Genomic DNA, 6,002 nt, shown 5'->3' on the forward strand with positions numbered 1-6,002 from the left:
CAGCTTAGCTGAGCTCAGCTGTCCCTCTTGGCCAGCCTGAGGGCTTAGTGGGGCCGTTCTCAGCCAGGTGGCCCGGCGTGATGGGAAAGGGGCTCAGTGGCCGGGTTCAACGGGTTAAGTGAATTCCCTCTCGCCCTGAAGCTTGGCTGACCTACCGCCTTTCTCCATGGTGGGATCCGAGGGTAAGTGCTGTAAGCTAAGAGAAGGAGAATGGGATTGGTGCTGTCTGAGCTAGGTTATTACCCAAACTAGCACTGATAATGTTACCTAGTTTGAGTAATGAAGGGTCTGCAACAGGGGTCTTCAAACTTGGCCCTTTTATAACTGGTGGACTTCAACTCCCAGAATTCCTCAGCCAGTGTGCCTGGCTGAGGAATTCTGGGAGTTGAAGTCCACCAGTCATAAACGGGCCAGGTTTGAAGAACCCTGGTCTGCAAGAAAACAACCAAGCTCAGAGAGCACTGAGGACTCCTCATTTCAAATCTGAGCTACAAATATTCTCCTTTATTGGTTCTTTTCTGCTCTTTCCTTCTACCTTTCACAGTATTATAGTCCTTTCAAGAGAGTAAATTTGTAGATTAAACTGTTCAGTGAATCCAATCCAATCACTCAATCCAATTTAATCCACAATATTATATCTTAGCTAGTTGTATGGCTGTGTTTGCATCACTTTGAATGCATCCTTTACAATTTGCCATAGAATCAAAGGGCTGGAAGGGACCTTGGATGTCTTCTAGTCTTCAGAATTTATTTTTTACTGGTATCTGCAAAATACATCACAACCCAATATATTTAGGAAGAAATTGGGTTTATTGGTCAGATACGCTTTGATCAGGGGTCTTGAAACTTGGCCTATTTATTTATTTATTTATTGTAAAACATTTTATTGGTTTTTTGATTCTTAAGAAAAAGTACTCAGGACACGCATAAACATAAAAGCATATATAAATATCTCAAATCGATACATTCAATGTCCCCTCTCTATTTCCCTCAAATAACATAATATGTTTAAAATGTTCCATTTCTAATTTAAATTTCTATAACTGCTAAACCTGTTTTAAAACTTTGTAAGTTTATAATTATCATAATCAAATTTAACTTTAAATCAACAAGTTATCAATTCAGGTATCCCTTCCAGATATATTCTAATCTTTAATCTCTCGCATCCCTTATTTTATCACCAGTATCATTTATTTCTTCTTCCACTACACAATACATATCCTAATTAAAATAAAATGTTAATCTACCATATACATAATCCATCAATCCATCAATCTCTTTAAGATAGCAAAATAATGTTAAGTCTTAAATCATTTCAGTTCATTAAACAAAATTCAGATTTCATCCAATTGATTATCGTGCCTTATCACATCTATTATGATGTTTATGTATGAAACTTGACCCTTTTTATGACTTGTGGACTTCCACTCCCAGAATTCCTCAGCAAGCGTGCCTGGCTGAGGAATTCTGGGAATTGAAGTCCACAAGTCATAAAAGGGCCAAGTGTGAAGACCCCTAAACTAGAGCTTCCATTCAATTGCAAGATTGATGTCAGTCACATGGGTCATCCACATAGGAATCACAACCAAATGAGCTAAATCTACTTTGCAATAGTGGCAAATATCTGTAGGTCAGGTGTAGGATGAGGGTGAAAGTTTGTTCTACGAGCTTGTGGGTTTCGTTTCAGGGCATTTTGCTACTAGGCTAGGTAACATCTTCAACAGAGTTTAGGGGATGTCAGTGTCAGTGTTCTTCTATTTATAAGGGCTTCAGGTGTGAAAATCTACTTTATTGTAATACTGAAAGTCTGAAAGTACAATTCTCCCTCCCTTCAGTTGCTAAGTAGCTTAATTTTGGTCATGGGACCATCAGGAGGCTGAAACGGTTGTGAAAAACTATCATAAGTCATTTTTTTCAGTGCTGTTATAACTTTGAGCATTCACTAAACCAGTGGTTCTCAACCTTTTTAATGCTGCGACCCCAACCGGCCGTAAGTCAAGGACTAAACCGGTCGTAAGTCGAGGACTACCCAACCGGTCGTAAGTCGAGGACTTTCCCTGCCCGGGAGCACCGCGCATGCGTGGTGCCGCCCCCTGTGCCGGCTGAGGCATAGCTGGCAAGTGGTAGAGACAGAGCAGGCCGACCACCGGCTGGACCACCAGCTGGCCCAGCCCAAGGGAGGTAAGGCACCCGCCGGAAAAGGGGAAAAAAATGGCGGACAGCCTTGCTTGGCAACCCCCGTGAAATGGTTAATCGACCCCAAATGGGGTCGCGACCCATAGGTTGAGAACCGCTGCACTAAACGAACTGTTGTAAGTCAGGGACTATCTGTGTATATAATTTAGTCATGCCCAATTCTTGGAAACTACCTGGACAAGTCCCTGTAGTATTCTTGGGAAAGTTTTTCAGAGATGGCTTGCCATTGCCTCCTTTCTGGGCTGAGAGAAAGTGACCAGCCTATTCGTCATCCAGCTGGCTTTGTGCCTCATGTGGGACTAGAACTCACATCTCCTGGTTTCTAGCCTGATGCCTTAACCAGTTCAAAAAACTGGCTCTTGTAATTACAGATACCACCTCACCTTTAACTTAGACACAGATTGTTCTTTTGGAATTCCTTTGTGGGTCCTAGTCAGCTTGTCTTATAAATATACTTAATCTTTTTCGAATGTTAATTACTTGAATTTTTAAGATTGATTGCTTGCAGACCACTTACAGACACATTTTTTGTACTGCTCTAATAAACGGACTGGGTGAATCTCTGCATTCTTGTGCCCAGGGGCAGGGAGGAGATTGTCTTAATGACTGTGGAAACATATTTTACTTCTTAAGTTTCAGTTATTGGAGGTTTTCCCATTTTTAAAAACCACCATTGAAGTTGATCTCTTCAGAGTGGATCGGTTTACAGCCATAAAATAAAATGTCAGAAATGGAAAATTCTGATAACAATGGCTGGAATGGACCTAGAGCGAACATAGCACCATTTCCCATTACAGCATGTAATCAAAAATTATAAATTTTTATGAGCTGTCTCAGTAGAAATAATGTATACCTTTTTTTAATGAAAATTATCAGCACTTTTGATCAGTGACGTCATCAAAGTAAACAAACCCATGTGCTGATTACGTCAGCAGGTCATGGCCCCAAACGGAAGTGACGTGCTCAGCTCCCACCCTCCGGATGTGACGTTTTGGCCTAATCCCATCAAGATTGGCAGTCAATCCTCTGGTTAACCTACATGATTAGGTTAACCCTAGACTAATTCTATGGACATTCAAAACCAAAAAAGAGCTAAGTAAAGTGAATAATTAGCAGAGGCCTGTGTTTTTGGGAAACAAGCTCTACTTTGAGGAATTGTGAAATAAAAAATAAAAAAAGGCTTTTTATTTCTAATCATTCTAGGCTAACGATGCTTTTAATTTTTTGTGGAGTTTTAAAAATCAGTGCCTCAAAAGCTGGGGAAAAAGAAGCCCCTGAAAGACAGCCAGAGCCTGCATTTAACCCCTTTTTTCTAAAATGTATTTTTTTTCTAAAAGATATTTATTTCTAGGGGCTTTAAAATCATTTCCTTGAACGCAGGGGAAAAAGCAAACAAACCACAGCTCCTTTTAAAACCCACAGCTGGTTTTTACCTTTGTAAAAAATCTAAAGATACATATTTTGCCATTTGCACCCTGAATAAAATTTATTCTGCCCCCCTATAGCAACAGAAAAGGAATATGTTAGAGAATTTTAATTTCTCTATTGGTGAAAAATAAATCAGAAGCTCTCACAGTTGACTGCATTTAGCTGATTCAAATAATTTTATATTTATATAAAAATATTTACAATACCATTCTTCTTTACAGCAACATAGCTTAATGAAGACTTCTTACAGAGACAGACCAGAGACAAAACCTGAGACTGGAAATCCAGCTCCTAACTCAATAATCTTTTGCACAGACTCAGTAGCACTTTCTTCACATTGGCTGACTGAATTACCACATGACTCTTCCTGTTCATGAATATTCCAACAGAATATTAGCAGGAATTAAAATGCTCACAAGAGGCAGCCAGGCGGCAAGAAGGGGTTTAAAACTTGTTCAGGCATGTCAGGACCGCGATTCCGGGCATGCGTGTTTCTGTCTGTCCACTAGTAAAAAAAGGGGGTTAGGCCTTATTTGGGGCATGCCCGGGCATGTCATGCTCCCCATGATCTGAGCATGCGCAATGCTCAAGGGCGTGTCATTGCAAGGGGCAGGGGAGTTTGTGCAGGCAGGCCTGAACAGCTAGCAATTTAATCTCAGCAGTTTTTGAAGATGGCAATCTCTGTTTCCAAAGCTGTTTTTACACCAACAGCAAAAGCTAGTGTCAGACACTCTGATACAAGGCCCCAGCCGGCAGAATGCAACAAAATCTGTTGCAGGGGTTATGATAAAGAAAATGTTTTATTCAGACCTGTGTTGCATGGCTGTAGCATGGTGTGTTGTAACTTTAATGATGAGATGCAGAGTACTTACCGGACAGTCTGTGAAATGGTGAATGATGCTACATTATCTCCCAGCAATGGTAAGTAAATATGTTTTTATTTATGATAATGTAAATGATGCTGGAGCGGATAGCACACTAACAGGATGTGCTTTATATTTTGCAGACTCTGAATTAGTAACACCTAGACAGCAAACACCTCAAGACACCCTGCTTTTATATTCCTGTGGTAATCGCCGTGGTCACAAAGCTTCTGCAGATTTTTCTGATCTAGACTATAACAGGGATTATGAGCTATCCCAGAGACCACGCTATCTACCCTGTGAGTTAAAGAGCTGCAATTTGTGTAAAGACTGGTTTGCTTGTGACTGCGGACATGATTTGTGGGGCACAGGTGGGTCAGAGTATTGTAAAATAGCGTGTTATAGTCCTTTATCTTCTGATTCTGATAGTGGTGATGAGGGATATTTTTCTGATGGTGGAGTCATGCACCCTTTGAACTCTGTATAACCAATAAAAGACTGTATTAATGTCAACACTTGAACATCTGTCAGTGGTCTTTCAGTATAACGATGCATGAAAAGCTTCTAAGCTGTATTTATTATACACCGGGGTGTGTAGGGAGTTATGGAGGTATGAATACCCTTTTTCAGGAAGCTAGAAAACATGATAAAAACCTGACCATGAAGCAAGTCAAGACATGGCTGTCAGGGGAAGACGCTTATACGCTTCATAAGCCTGCAAGAATTAATTTTCCTAGAAATAAAACAGTAGTGTCTGGCTTAGATCATCAATGGCAGGCTGACCTCATAGATGTCTCCAAATTTTCTAAGGAGAACCATGGAAAAAAGTACATCTTAGCAGTTATCGATGTGTTATCTAAATATGCCTGGGCCTCCCCTTTATCTGATAAATCAGGGAGGGAAGTTACATCCACCTTCCAGAATATCTTTCAAACAGGACATGCACCCCGAAAAATACAGACAGATGCAAGTAAAGAGTTCTTGAATATTCCGCTGAAGAAACTTTTAGCACGTTACAGCATTCATCATTTTGTCACTCATAGTGAAACTAAAGCAGCCATTATAGAGAGGTTTAATAGAACCCTAAAAAACAAACTCTGGAGATATTTCACAGCTAGAAATACCCATCGGTATGTGGACATTTTAGCAGATACTATTCAGGGGTACAATAACACTTACCACCATAGCATCGGGACTGCTCCTAACACCGTAAATTTGTCTAATGCAGTGGTTCTCAATTTTTTTAATGCCGTGACCCCCAACCGGTCGTAAGTCGAGGACTACTCAACCGGTTGTAAGTCGAGGACTACTCAATTGATGCAGCACCGTTTGCAGTATGGGACTTTTGACGGGCTCAGCAGGGCAGAGACAGCCTGGACAATTCCTATTGGCTTTTGAAAGCCAATAGAATTAGACTCTATTCAAGAGAGTCTATTCTATTGGCTTTCAAAAGCCAATAGAATAAAAGGGAGTAGCACAGCTAAGGAAAAGGGGAAAAAATGGCAGACTGCGTTT

General features: G+C 40.6%; 1 long non-coding RNA gene across 1 annotated transcript; it reads left to right on the forward strand.

Moving 5' to 3' along the window:
• Positions 1-22: 22 nt before the first annotated feature.
• Positions 23-5,000, forward strand: LOC120304136. Its single transcript, XR_005555640.1, has 2 exons — positions 23-182; positions 4,631-5,000. It is a non-coding gene; the product is annotated as an uncharacterized LOC120304136 (long non-coding RNA).
• The last annotated feature ends 1,002 nt before the right edge of the window (positions 5,001-6,002 follow it).

Source organism: Crotalus tigris, unplaced genomic scaffold, assembly GCF_016545835.1.
Source record: "Crotalus tigris isolate CLP2741 ecotype Arizona unplaced genomic scaffold, ASM1654583v1 scf7180000017628.32516253702:7417878, whole genome shotgun sequence".
In the NCBI taxonomy this organism is placed as follows: Eukaryota; Metazoa; Chordata; class Lepidosauria; order Squamata; family Viperidae; genus Crotalus; species Crotalus tigris.